Raw genomic sequence first — 15,429 nt, 5'->3', positions numbered from 1 at the left:
TGAAAAAAAAAAAAAAATGAGAGTTCACCTACCCATCATTCCCATAATTTGAATTCTTAACTTGAATTTTCCATGCCTGAGACATAACTTTGTCATTGTAAAAGGTTATTTTAAATTAAAAAAAAAGTCCTCATTATATAGTATTGATTTTCATTATATAAAAACTAAAAACACATAGTAAAAAGACATAAAAAGACAAAAAGACATATCAAAGTGCCACTGGTGTGTTTGTTTCTTTGATGTGGTATGTTCTTTCCTCTGTTTTCTAAATTTTGGATTTTCTTCTATAATTTAAATAACGATCATAGGAGAGAGAAGTATCCTGGTCATGGCACCTAGCCATTCACCTAGAAAAATCCACATCTATACCAATCCAATAGTTTCTTTCCTCTCATCTATTGGGACTGCTGAACAAATGAAAGGAAATCCTACACCAGTCCAGGCTGGTCTGTATATTGCCACATGGGGCAATCATCAAGTTCACCTGGGTCTGTTTTTCTACTGAGGCACTACTCTGGTTTTTCTGTTATGTCCCTTCCATTACACTATGAATTTCAGTCCTCCACTTTTCCCAAGCACTCTACTTCGCACCCTCTCCTAGTTTCTGACAATTTACCTCACCTCATTTATAACTGAAAACAAACAAACAAAAAAACATCATTTGGCAAGAACAGGGTCATGTTTCCCCTCCATGCTCATGCCAGACACTCAACCTTAATTCCCTCCTACCTCAAATGTTGGCTTTTTCCTGAGTCCTAGATGCTATCTCCTCCTACTCCCTTAGGGACTTTTCCTTCCCTGTTGATATATCTGAAATCTTTCCATCTTTATAATCTCTGTCCCACAAGTCTTTAAATATACTTGCTCTAAAACACATCCCAACTCAATATGCCCCATGCCTCCAAGCCATATTAGCTCCATAAAAGTATCTTGTCCCAGGGTCATCAATGATCTCCTTTTTGGAAATAATTTGAAAAGTTCTAAAATTATACTCCACCCCTCTTGCAGCATTTATTTTATTAAAAAAAATTTTTTTAATGTTTTATTTATTTTTGATGGGGATTCGGGGGGTGGGGGGGGGGGGGAGAGGATCCAAAGCAGGCTCTGCACTGACAGCAGTGAACTGGATGCAGGGCTCAAACTCACAACCGTGAGATCATGACCTGAACCAAAGTCAGACACTCAACCAACTGAGCCACCCAGGCACCCCTGCCCTGTTTTTGCAGCATTTAAAGCATTGGCTGTCCTTCATCTTGAATGATTCTCTTTCCTGGCCTCCATGACATACAGCTTCCATGTTTTCTTTCCAGACCGCTGGCTTCTCCCATTCAGTATGCTGTTTCTCTTCCTCAAATCTTCCCTTAAATGTAAATGCCCTGAGATTTTTAGTTCTCTTCTTTTTATACTTTTTTATAATTTTCCAGGGAATCTCACTCACCACTGTGAATTTAATATTTTAAATCGGTTAATTTTTTGATTGCTCCCTATATATTCACAATGCCACCTCGCTGTAAAGATATTTCTGCACACCCCAGAGGCACAGGATGGGACAGCAGATCCTGCAACTCAGCAAGCATCCAACTGGGTGGGTGGGTAGTCATCCTATGAGAAGGGACAGATGTAAGGAGGAAGGAGAATTTTCACCCTAAAAAAGCAACCTCTCTTGCAGTCTCTAACCTAGACAGGGAGATTGAAAAGATTATACTCTCTGCTGGAAAGTCCCTTGTTGGCAAATCTCATTGTGAGACTATCTAGTGTCATTTGTTCCCAGACAAGAGTAATCCCTACAGTAAACACTCCTGGGACAAGAAAGGGTCTCAATAGGCACAACACCTTCATGGTATTCATTAACTTATTTAACAACTATTGAAAGTCCTCAAAAACGTTTACAATCAAGTGGGAGAACACATATTAAACCATAATTACACAGATAATTATTTAATTATATTCTATTAACTGCTCTGAAGGAAAAATACAGAATGTTGAGAGTATGTAACAAGGAATCTTACGTAATTGGGACATCACTAAAGGCTTTCTGAGAAAATGTTTGAGAAGTAAAGGATGAGTAGGAGTTAGTTAAGCAAAATTGGTGGGTAAAGGGCTTCATAGGCAAAGCTTGGCATGAAGATTAATAAGCTATAAAGAGTTAAAGTAGGTCAGTGTGTCTAGAGTTTTATTAACCAAGGAGAAGAAAGGTTAAAGAAGGAGCTTTATAGGTATGCTTGAACCACATCTTGAGGAAGCCTATTGAGGATATTAGATCTTACCCTGTAAGCACTGGAAAACCATCTGAAGAATTTAAATTGAGATCGACCTTATTTACATTTTTTTAAATGCAGATTTTAGATTTTTTTTGTTACCAATACCAAATAACACACTAGTGTTTTAATTCATAAAAATGCATACCAAATTCCAGGCATACATTTACTATAGTGTTGTTTCTTCCTTCTGGTTATCTAAATCTTAGTTGAATGCACAGGTCACCATTACTTCCTCAATGAAGACTTCCTTGAGCATTTTAAGGTTCAGTGACCTACATCCCATGAATTTTTCGAGTCATTGCAACCATATCGTCTACTTTCAGAATATTAGCTCTAGGGGGGCAGGGATTCCTGTCTGCTATGTCCACTGATATATCCTAATCACATAACAGGGCCTGGCATGGTTTGTAATCAGTAGATATTTGTTGAATGAAAGAATGTACTGCCCCTTAGGGAGGTTTTGGGATTCAGGGCTTGTAACATCCCTTTTTAGAATGAGTTATGTTAATTTATTATTAAGCATACAGTGGCTGAAAAAAGTCAAAATTTCCAGCAAACTTTATATTTCTTTAATATATAAATGTTTATCTTTTCATAAATGTTCTACTTTACATATAATTTATATATATTTACATATAATGGAGCAAATTATATATATACTTTAAATATGTAAATGTATTTATTTAAAGCAAAATGCTTTACAATCAGATGCTAAATGCTAAACAATCAGATTCCAAGAAATACAGGAACTAGGATATCTCTGGGGGTGTCAGCTGCAGAAACCCTCAAGTCTTTTTAGGTAGGGCCCTGCTTTTTGTGCTTGTGTGATTTAAATTCAGATTTAGATTTTAAGAGATGGTAATTGGTACAGTTTGAAAAACATGTATTGCTTGCCTGTCTACCCCTTTGAATTTGGAATGAGGAAGGAACAATTTCCAAAAAGAAGAGCAAGCTGCCATTAACAGACATCAGAAAAATTGACGAGGGGACATCTGCAAAAAATAACAGATGTCCAACACCTTCACTTTACCATGATGCAGAGTGTTTCTTTAGTTAAGCGCTATAATAGACTACAAGATACAGGCATATGTAGGCTTCGGTTCAAGAAAACTTTGAACTGTAGGGAGACTATTATCTATATTTATGCCAAAGAATAAGTATTTATAATTAATCATTTATTTCTAATTTTATATTATTTATATTTAAGTGTAGATCAATGGGATGGATTCTAAAACTGGCTACAAATTCTTTCTCTCCCTAAACCCATGTCATTGCAATTTGGCTTTACAGATCCTCCTATCAAAGGGTGTAATCTATTTTTTCACCTTTGATTTGAGCTTTAGTGAAGGAGACATGAGGAGAAGAAGCTTGACAGGCACTTGTGGATTGTAGCTTGCCCCGGTGAACAAGGCCATGTGGCTGGTCAGGTCAAACATGACAGATGGCACAGACAAGAGGTAAGCCATGCCAGCTGAGGACAACCTGGGTTCCCTGCAGACACCTGAGTAAGGAAGGCCTCACCTCCAACCAGTGAAAGCCAAACAAAATTTCAGGAGCCAAATAAGCATTTGTTGCTTTAAGACACTAAGTATAGGTGCAATTGGCCATGAAGCAAAATCCAATACATATAGTCAATAAATTAAAATTTTACGTGTAAGGGAAAAAAATGAACAAAAGCAAGTAAGGCAAATCCCACCATAACTATGTGTGTTGCTCTATTCCTTGTCTGACCCTGATAAGTGTCTTTAAGTCATCATAGTATGCAACAGTAATAAAATTGTAAATTAACGTATTAATCTCATTTTGTTTTTCACATATTTATTTACTTACATATTTTTATTTTTATTTATGAGAGAAAGAGAGAGAGAGAGAGAGAGAGAGAGAGAGAGAGCGAGCAGGGGAGGGGCAGAGAGAAAGGGAGACAGAGAATTTCAAGCAGGCTCAGTGCTGTCAGTGCAGAACCCAACATGGGGCTTGAACTGTGAGATCATGACCTGAGCCAAAATCGAGAGTTGAACACTTAAACAACTGAACTACCCAGGCACCCCTGTGTTTCATTCCCTTAATAAGCGTCATAATATCCTAGATTTCAGGTAATCCAATTCTTTTGTTTTCAGAATAAGTTGTACCTGTTTGGTTCTAGGGTATATTGTTGGTTGGTGCTTTTTTTTTTTGTTTTAATTTACAAGATGAAAAAAGAAAAGCTGCACTACCTCACTGATCTTTAAAAGAAAAAAATACTTTCCAGAGCTTCCTCCCACAATTCTTTCTAGGGCACAGTCCTCCATCTGATAAAGCAAAAAGCAAACTCTCTTTCAGCCTCTCCTTTGCCCTTCTTCTTTCATGGTGATCATCTTTGATGATATTCTCAGTTGTTCACAATCATGTTCACCTGATGAGCACTCCCAACCCCACTCAGAGTTTATTATAGCCCACGGAAAATTCTTTCCTCTTATAACATCTCAGCTTTCTTCCTGTTGTCAACGTAAGTTAGCAAGACACATAACAAAGTTAATATTGAACACAGCATTTGATGAAGACATAGTCCAGCAGATGTAACTTCAAATCCTAGCTTTGTCACTTAAAGACTTTGGGGACATTATTGAATATGTCCACTCCCAATTTTTCTCATTTGCAAAATGGGAATAACTTATAATTTATAGGATCGTTAACAATAAATGGATATTTATAAAAGTATGTTGATAGTGCTTGATGTAATAAGGTTCTTAGTCGAGGTGTTTTATTGCAGTTTTCATTTGTTCAGTATTTGTCCAAGAGCGTTGATTCCAAGTTATTTATTGACCATCCAGAAAAGATGAAGACACACCTATAATGTTAACATTAATAACAATTATTATTATAGTAAAAAGAAGCAGCATATGTAACACTTCAAAATATTCAAAGCACTTTTATTATTTTATCTCAGTTAAACCTCAAAATAATCTTATGAGGTGGTTACTCTCAGCCCCCACTTAATACTCTAGAAGAGTGAAATTTGTGAGTTTAAGTGTCCTAAATTCACACAGCTTTGGAGTGATCAAAACTCAAATAGAGATCCATTTGGTTCCTAATCCTGTGCTCTCTGCCCAATAGCATGCTGAGACATGCTCTATCACAAAACAAGTTCTCACATGTTGGAATAATCTGGAAGGTAACCCTGAAAACCACTATATATACAGTCAGTCAACCCTCACTCACCTTATAACTCAACCGGTGAGGTAGAGGCCCTGGGTCTCCTAAACTAGCTCCAGAGATGCTGATGCCACATCAAAAGCTTGGAAAAGGCTTTGAAGAGTATACAATATTTACCATATCACACCATACCATACCATGTCATACTTGCTTCCTTAGAAATACTGGTTAAAATACTACCAAGGAAATAAGAGAATTCTTGGCCTTTGCTTTCTCTGAAACAGGTCCAGAAAGACAAAAGTTCTTCTAGAAGGAAAAATACTACTCACAGAAAAACTCAACACTTATTTCAAAGTTGCTCCTTTTTCACCATAGGATTTTATTCAGATGTGCCTCTCAGGCTATTTGCATTACTTAAAGTACTTAAAGTACTACAGTGATTTCTATAACTTGCAAATGCACTAAAGAAATAAAATTGGTCTGACGGCAATTTCATTTCATTGGGTAATAGCCCGTCTCAGAATCGAGATCCATTTAATCTATTCCTAAGCTTGTCCCATCTTTGTATTGTAATATAACTTAACAAGATAGTCTTGATTGATGAATATATAGTGTTTTATTTGGAGAAACAGAAATTCATTATTGGATCATAGGATTAAAAGGTTTAATTAAGGGGCGCCTGGGTGGCGCAGTCGGTTAAGCGTCCGACTTCAGCCAGGTCACGATCTCGCGGTCCGTGAGTTCGAGCCCCGCGTCGGGCTCTGGGCTGATGGCTCAGAGCCTGGAACCTGCTTCCGATTCTGTGTCTCCCTCTCTCTCTGCCCCTCCCCCGTTCATGCTCTGTCTCTCTCTGTCCCAAAAAATAAATAAATGTTGAAAAAAAAATTAAAAAAAAAAAGGTTTAATTAAGAAAGATAAAATGCAGTACTTCAGATTGCTTAAGAATCAGTGATGAAAGCAAACTTGTATTGCTGACAGGTTGTGGCAGAATGCAAAGAGCTGTCCCCAGAAGTGATAGGTGTACTGAGCAGTAGATATTGGGCAGGTAAGTACAGATTTTATTGTTGTTCCCATCAGTTCAGCAATACTGAATTGTATAGTTAGCACATCATTCCTTATGAACATGCCCTAGAGACCAAGGGAAATGCTCTCATCCAGCATAGTATTCTCTAATTTACAAGTTCTATTACAAATTTCCTCATGTTGATTATTTTTAATCCATAGAAGTATGATTAACTTTTTTTTAAAGAGCTGCACATTTGTTAAAAAGAGAACGCTTTAATATTTTTTCTCATTAGCACAGCAAGCAATAACAAGGACCATATCCAGAATGCCAGAGTAAGTCTTTGCATTTTGTGTTAAATGTTAAAATGTAAACTCTTTAAAATGGCTCCATAAAGCTAATTAGATGAGATGACGGATTCCAGGGTTGCAGCAAGGAAGGAACAAGATGTGCCTGGAACCCACTGCTGTGCCACAAATTAAGCTGCCTCTTTGGCAACCTGAGCTATTCTAATTATCTAAGTAAATAAAGACAGTAATATCATCAAATGAAATGAAAATCTATGGGTCCACATGGAGAGAGAAGTTGAGGAGAGTAAAGGGCTCTTCCTTAGAGCCAAATAAGAACTAGTAAACTTGAACGGAATGCAGGAGTTGTAAAATCATCATTTTGCTTCCATTGTAGTATATACTGGCTTGGACAAAAATAATCAATGCACAGATATGAAGCCAGGGGTAGGGGATGATTTGATTTCAGAGTGTCCCTCCACATATTGTTTATTAGTTTCCAGGGGGAGACTAATAACTACATAGTGGGGAAACCATACAACACACTGACCAGGGATCAGAAGTCACCAAGGAGCAAGGAGGGGTAGGCAGGCTTCATGTGCCTCCAGGTACGAAACTCTGAAAAGGACATAATATCACTTCTGTAGCATTCTGGTCAGGAAGCCATTACCTCAATCTGACTATCAGAAAATATCAAACAATTAAAAATTCTGGAATATTCTATGAAATAACCTGCCTGTGTTCTTCAAAATACCAATGTCATAAGCAGAGAACTATTCCAGATGATAGAACACAGAAACATGACAACTTCCTACAATATATGATCCTAGACTGGTCTTGTACTAAAGGGAAAAAATACCATGAATTTTATGGGAAAATTATCAAAATTGTAATACAGATTGTGGATTTGATAAAACTATTGTATCAGAGCTAAATTTACTGAATTTGTTAACTATACTGTGGTAATGTAAGTTATTTACATTTTTCCTGCAACTTTTGTACAAATTTGGAAATATTTTAAAATAAAAAGTTAGAAAAGAACATATAAGAAAATACTATGCTATTCTATTCCAATAATTCATAGAATTTTTTTTTAATCTTTATTTTTGAGAGAGGGAGAGACAGCGTGAGTGGGGGAGGAACAGAAAGAGAGGGAGACATAGAATCTGAAGGGGGCTCTAGGCTCTGAGCTGTCAGCACAGAAAACAGAGCCCAACATGGGGCTTGATCTCACAAACTGCGAGATCATGACCTGAGCTGAAGTTGGAGGCTTAACCAACTGAGTCACCCAGGTGCCCCTCATAGAACTTTATAATAGATTACATAGATACATTCATAGAACAATAGACATGTGAACCAAATTAGCAGAAAATCAAATTGTTTACTGATATAGATCAGTTACCTTCAAAAAAATATGTTGGCTTTATTTCCTCAATCGTGATCTAATGTATTTGTAATATGTATTTTCCTACTTTCTTCAGGCCTTATAAATCTGATTTCATTCTAATTTCAATTATTTTAATAACTAGTATTTCAAGTTATGTGTGTAACTGCTTCAATTAATTAAAAAATGGACAATACTAGAAAGGTGGACCACACTTCTAATTAAGTCCCTATTTACAGAATATCAATGTATATACTTATACTCTTCTTGTTTTTGAATAGAAGTTCCCTGGGGTCTAGAAGAAAGTTCTGAGATCAAACTTAGGAATGTATCAAATCAATGTCAGAAAGAAGGCCTGAAAGTCTTGGTTTACCAGGTGAAATCACCTAGCCAGGTCCTGCCAGGAAAAGCCTGCCCTCAAAGATGACACCCCTCTTGCTCAGCAACTCACTGTGAGCTACCTTTTGGCCTATGACAATTCTTAGTTTTCATGCATTTTTATGGTGCAGACCACCTGTCTCTATCATTCCTTGCCTAGCACTTCATGTCATGTACCCAAGAATTTCATGGTCTTACTCTGTATGAAATCCTACAACCTCACCTTGGTTCATGGGAGAGCCTTGTGTCTCCACCAACACCTGATCAGACCTCTTTTTTCTTCTATCTAAAATTAGGGAGAAGAACCAATGATCCAGAAGCATCTTTCTAGCTCTAGAAGTCTGTGATTCTAATATTGATAATGGTAATATGAGATGATACCAATAACACAGATTATCTGGTGAGTTGCCAGTGAAAATTACTAGCCTGTACCATGGATGAAGGTCTCTGAGATTGATAGTGACATAACTCAAGATGACTTTAAAATTTTTTTAAAATGTTTATTTATATTTGAGAGAGAGAGAGACAGAGTGTGACAGGGGAGGGGCAGAGAGAGAGGGAGACACAGAATCTGAAGCAGGCTCCAGGCTCTGAGCTGTCAGCACAGAGCCCCACGTGGCCCCGAACTCACAAACCAGAAGATCATGACCTGAGTGGAAGCCGGACGCTTAACTGACTGAGCCACCCAGGCACCCCTCAAGATGACTTTTATAGTGGTTGAGCTGAGAGAAGCCACACTAGTGAGCCACCTGGCTTATTCAGGCAGCAGTGTCAGAAACAAGCAGTGAGCCTAGCTTTTCTGCTGGAGACTGGGCCTCTCAAATGCCCTTGAGTCAACATGGCCAGCAGAACTAAAATATCCTAAATAGCTCCTATGTCTCCCAGACTCAGTTTTTGCAGATGTAAAAATAGAAGAACATTGTGGATTAGATCTTTTATAAACCATAAACTGGAAATAACAAAACATGAGCTTCCTCTGGAGAAAAGAGGTAGGAGTTTGTCATCCGCCCTGTGTGAGGGAGGCCGCAGGATCATTGACACTCTGTTATTTATAGCCAGGTGGTGGTGATATCATGCTGGTTATTGGAGCTGTATAAGAAAGGAGAATTTTTAATTTCTAAATGAGTTCTGGATCATATTTAAAGGATATTAAGCATCCAAATGAGAAAAGAAAACTTTGTGATAAACGAATGGGAAAATTAATGAATGCCTATTCACTTGATGTTATACAGGCAAATAGCTATACATTTGACAGAAAGTTGCACATCGACACAGAGCATTCTGGTCATTACACAGATGTGGTCTCAGGCTTTTTCAGAGATGAACCCACTCATAGGTAAGTATGAGCTCTGGGAGACAGGGTAGTCAACAGGTTGTCTGTGAGTGGGGATTGCATTGTCATTACCCTCCTGCTATGGAGTTTTCACCTAACATAGCGGGCGGTCACTGGGATGCAGTGCACCCTTGTCCTGCCAATTAGACTGTACATGAGGGGTTCCTGGCTGTGCGATGGCTCTGAGACATCACATTCTTAGGCATGGAAATAGCTACAGCATTGCAAAAATGTGTGATACGCTCTACCCCACACTATAGTTAGTGCCTTCTATTCCTTATTCAGTCACGTTAAAGTGTCCAGAGATTTCTTGGCCCTATAAAGTGTGTGTTCTCATTGAAAGATGATTTATGGCTTGTCTCTGCTCTCTTCTCACAAAAGGTATTTCAAGTTTATTTTATTAGTTCTAGTGGAGACAGAGTATTGAAATCTGACACACTGAATTAAATTCTAAGAGAAGTGTTGTTAGTACATTCTTAGAGGATGGAAATATTATAGGAATATGTTCTGCCATATATTTCTTTCTTCAACATCTTAAAAAACTGATAGGTTCAAGTTTTCTCCCCATTTTTAATAAATTATGCCACTGATGATATTAGAATGCAGCTCTTGGGGCGCCTGGGTGGCGCAGTCGGTTAAGCGTCCGACTTCAGCCAGGTCACGATCTCGCGGTCTGCGAGTTCGAGCCCCGCGTCAGGCTCTGGGCTGATGGCTCAGAGCCTGGAGCCTGTTTCTGATTCTGTGTCTCCCTCTCTCTCTGCCCCTCCCCCGTTCATGCTCTGTCTCTCTCTGTCCCAAAAATAAATAAACGTTGAAAAAAAAAATTTTTTTTAAAAAAGAATGCAGCTCTTATAAACACTGCTTTCTTAATTTTCATTTACCTCATGTAGGAAATTCCTAGTTAGTTGGTGATTTACAAACTCTGAGGATTAATTTTAAGTGAGTTTTCAGTTTTGAAAAGAAACCAAGAATGAGGGACCTGGAAGCTCAGTCAGTTGAGCAAGTGGCTCTTGATCTCGGGGTCAAGAGTTTAAGCCCCACATTGTGTGTAGAGCCTACTTAAAAAAATAATAATACAATAAAAAAGAAACTGAAATGAAAACTAAGACACAAATCTTATAAGAAAGGTACATGGTAGAAAGAACATGACTTTTAAAATCAGGTATCTCTAGGTTTGTTCCTTACTAGCTCTGTGCAATGGGAAGGGCAGAGAGAGAGAGAGAGTGAGAATCCCAGGAGGGGTAGAGAGAAAGAGAGAGAGAGAGAGAGAAGCAAGGCTCACCCAAAGTGGGCTCATGTTTTTTACCTCATGCCTTGGGCTCATGCCTTGTAGGGTTTCACTTGGTTGGTTTGGAAAAGGCTCTGAACTGTTGCACATGGCTGCCAAAATGTCAACTGGCCAGTATCTCTACAGACCTTCAAATCCATAATTTTCTTTTTAAAAAAATTTTTTTAAATATTTGTTTATTTTTGAGAGAAAGAGAGACAGAGCATGAGCAAGGGAGGGGCAGAGAAAGGGAGACACAAAATTCGAAGCAGGCTCCAGGCTCTGAGCTGTCAGCACAGAGCCTAATACGGGGCTGGAATTCATGAACCGCAAGATCATGACTTGAGCTGAAGTCGGACGCATAACAGACTGAGCACCCAGGCACCTCAAATCCGTAACTTTCTTATAGATCCTCCCAGGCAAGATGTTTGTTGCCTCCAAGATACCAGAGCTCCTCAGTTGCTTCCACTTTCTTCTGAAAGGGGCAGAGCTAAGAAACATGCCTTAAGAAGTGTCTCAGTCACCAAGGAAAAGCCGACAGGGTTATTGAGGATCTCCAGTGGGGAAGACAAGGGAAATGGAAAGGCAAAAGCACTTAGGACAATATTTGTACCAGGGCCTTCCCTTTCCTCACTTGGATATTTAATGCCTGGCACTGTGTCCATTCCTCCATCACGGTCACTGCTAGGTTCACAGTGCACGGAAAACATTAGGATGAGACCCATTTCTTGCTGCACAAAATTGGCACAGTCCAGTGGGTTTATCACTTCCATGACCACAGTGACCCGAATGACACCTTCTTCATTTCCAACCCTGAAGAGGCCCCATTTGACCCTGAGTCCAAAAAATTAGTTTTACAGAGTGTTTTTCCTAATTACAGGGCAGCACAACTACATTTTATGGGAACTGTCTAAACGAACCCAGAGGCACTAAAGCTCTTGGCGAAAACTCACATTCTTTTTCTGACTTTTGAAGATGTAAATCTTACCATGTCTTCAAAATGTAAACACACCAGCAAGAAACTAAACACTGCCCTCAATCACCTGAGACTAAAGAGAAAAGGGGGGTGGGGAGGGTGGGAAGAGGACTCTTAAAATACAAAGTGCTGTAAAAGCTCTTGCCCAAAATCTAGTCCACAGACTCTGTAAGGTTACTTGTCAGTGACAGATACAAAAGTCTGCCCCTCAGTTATATTTTAAAAAGCTTTAGCCATTGGAGTAGGTAAGCTTAACGAGTTCCATCTGCCAGAGACAAAATTTGAATTCAACTGTTATTTATAAACTAGTGACTTATATATTGTTGTACCTGATTCCTGGCTAAAATCTGGAAGTTATAGAGTCTCTGTGTCTGTGTGTTTATGTATGTCTGAAGATATATGTTATGTATGATGGGGGAGGGGGCGGGCTGAGTACAAAATGCAAGCTAGAGCACACCTCCCCCTCCCCTGGTGAGTTATGTCTGATATTTCTCAGGCACTTCAGGCTGCCCAAGGACAAAGGAAAGGAAAGAAAACAAATGAGCAACTGATACAGATCACAGTTATACAGGACATGGGTCTCCATCAGTTTTACAAATATCTTAATAAATTACAAGAAAAAGGCAATCTTATCAATAGCCTAAGCTCCAGAAACACATAGACTCAGTTTCCTAGAGCCCCAACATCATCTCTCCATAATGATATGGGGAATAAAGGCAAGAAGGAAATGGCAGGTAAAATTAAATTTCCTTATAACCTGCAGCCCATTGACAAATACTTGAGGCAAATACAGAGTATAACATTTCTCCAGAAACCTCCCACCGTCCTAATGTTAATGCTTTGCTAGAGGTGAAAAACAACCTTAGCTTGACAACAACAAGGCCTCAGGTATCTTAGGAGTCCTCTTTGGCATATCAAATTCCCTCTGGAGGCCTCCCATTTGACTTTACCTCCCCAACTTCATAGTATAAAACCAGTCACTCTTCATAATGTCAGTGCAGCTCTTCTGCCCACGGGTCTTGTCCCCATACTTTAGCAAAATCACCTTTTGCACCAAAGACATCTGTAAGAATTCTTTCCTGGCTGTTGGCTCCAGACCACCCCACCATCACACCAAAACTTCCTCAGTGGCCAAGGTCAGGCTGCTCTAAAATGTGCCACTTTGACCTAGGCCACTTTGTCACATCTAGAAATCTTATAAACAGGCTGCCTTCAGAACGTAGAAACTGGGATTACAATGTGCTCCAATCACCAACCTTTGTTTTTTGTTTGTTTCCACAGAAACTCTTTTCTTTTTTTAAAGTTTATTTACCTATTTTGATAGAGAGAGAAAGAGAACCAGCGGGGGAGGGACAGAGAGAGAGAGAGAGAGAGAAGGAGACAGATGATCCAAAGTAGGTTCTGTGCTGACAGCTGTGAGCCTTATGTGGGGCTCAAACTCACCAACCATAAGATCATGGCCTGAGCTGAAATCAGATACTCAACCTACTGAGCCATCTAGACACCCCTCCATAGAAATTCTTGTTAATACATGATGCCTCTTATTAAATATCTGATACAAGTCCTTGCACCACATACGCCTAATTTGGGAAAGTCACTTGCATTGTCACCTCCTGAAATCAGACACAATTCTTGAACTGAACTGGCCTATTCTCAGGACTAAGAGATTGGTTCCCTTAGTTGCTCCTTAGATGAGCAATCTACCAACTCAGGAGAGGTTCAAACCTGCTTATGCTGGGAGTCCCAAGGTGTTAAAATATTTCGTAATATTACCCAAATTCTTGAACAGATTTCCCAAGAGATCACTGATACCTTTTTACAGCTATGGACTGGATTTCAGGCCTACAGAATTATTACAGGATTTGCTACTTTAATCTGGATTAGATGTGCAATTTCTGGTTTGCAACAGATGTTGCAGATAATTTCTGGTAGAGCCCTACCCATGTCATTTAGTATATTAGCTATCCAGGCAGTTAGCCTCCTCATCATGAACTCTGAAGCTATGGCATCACAAAGTAGATTGTAGGGTAAACCCTGATAGTTGTGTTTTATTTTTATTTTTTGTAATGTAAGTGACTGACCTAAGTTTTGATTGAGGAAGCATCCACTTCAAGTAGGGATACCTCCAGCTAGACAACTAGGTAATACATCAGGCCCCCTACCCCCACTGAACCTCCTTTCTTTTAGTAGAGATCTTGGTTGATTTCAATAACTGACCATGTGGGCCTCTTGCTTTTGTTTTTTTCTTTTCTTTTCCCATGCTTTAAATTCTCTCTTAACTTTTTTTTCACCAATAAGGAGTGATCCAGTGAAACCCCTAGGTCTCCATCCTTGATCCCAGTAAAACTATAACCCCAGGCCTGTGACTTCTTTCCGTTCCCGCCGCCCCCCACCCAATCTCTCTCTCTCTCTCTCCCTCCTTCCCCACAACCTCACCATGTGTCCCCAGGCATGCCATGTGCTATCCAGGACTTATGAGTAATAAACTTTTTCCCCCCAAAGTTTCCTGACAGTTATTATTGAAGGGCATCTTGCAATCGTAGTAAGAAATACAGGGCTGGTCCAGCCACACATTGGTTATTGATAGGCTGGGACTGGCACAAGACAACTGGTTAATCAGAAGAGGGGAGAGAAGCCTAGGAGTTGCACTGAATGCTGTATGCATGTATGCATGTATGCATGTATGTATGTATGTATGTATGTATTTGAGTTTATTTACGAGAGAGAGAAAGAGAGAGACAGAGAGAGAGAGAGAGAGAGAGTGTGCACATACATGTGCACAAGCAAGGAGGGGCAGAGAGAAAGAGAGAGAGAGAATTCCAAGCAGACTCCATGGTATTAGCACAGAGACTGACCATGAGATCATGACCTGAGCCGAAATAAAGAGTCAGATTCTTAATCCAGTGAGCCACTGAAGCACCCCCAGCTGAATGCTTTAAATGGCAGAGAGGATTTGGACAAAATCTTTAATAGTCCACTGCTACTGGATTCCTGGAGCTGCCTTCTTCCCTTTCTTGTATTCTGATTTTTCCGTTTGATTTTCTCAGATATGTTCATTGTCTTCCAACAAACTCTCTGGTTTGCTTATTCTAGTCAGAATTGGTTCCTGCTACTCCCAGCCAAAAGAAACTTATGTATGATGTTACAATTGAGATAACTTGATGTAAAAGAAAGATACATTCCTTGGATGTTGCACGGTAGAATTAGCATTCTCTATTTTTCAGTGGAAGCTTGAGCCAGTCATTGTATACTATTCTATTGGAATATTTTGATTGTTTCACTATCAGATCCCTCACTAGACCAGTAGCCTCATGAAGAAATGGAACATTACTGATTTGCACACCAATAAATCCCATGCACTTAGCATGAGGCTTGACATTTACTAGCTGTGCCAATCTTGTTGAATAA

The 15,429-nt window shown here is 39.2% G+C and overlaps 1 long non-coding RNA gene across 4 annotated transcripts in view; it reads right to left on the bottom strand.

Moving 5' to 3' along the window:
- Positions 1-4,401: 4,401 nt before the first annotated feature.
- LOC125165319 (uncharacterized) overlaps positions 4,402-15,429 on the bottom strand; it is a 48,846-nt gene continuing 37,818 nt past the window's right edge. For all 4 annotated transcript variants that reach the window (XR_007152067.1, XR_007152065.1, XR_007152064.1 and 1 more), the window contains one exon: positions 4,402-5,088. This is a non-coding gene — a long non-coding RNA (uncharacterized LOC125165319). The remainder of the gene's footprint in view (positions 5,089-15,429) is intronic.

Source organism: Prionailurus viverrinus, chromosome B2, assembly GCF_022837055.1.
Source record: "Prionailurus viverrinus isolate Anna chromosome B2, UM_Priviv_1.0, whole genome shotgun sequence".
Taxonomy (NCBI): domain Eukaryota; kingdom Metazoa; phylum Chordata; class Mammalia; order Carnivora; family Felidae; genus Prionailurus; species Prionailurus viverrinus.
The sequence above is the reverse complement of the archived record's forward strand: the minus strand, read 5'-3'. Positions and strand labels throughout refer to the sequence as shown.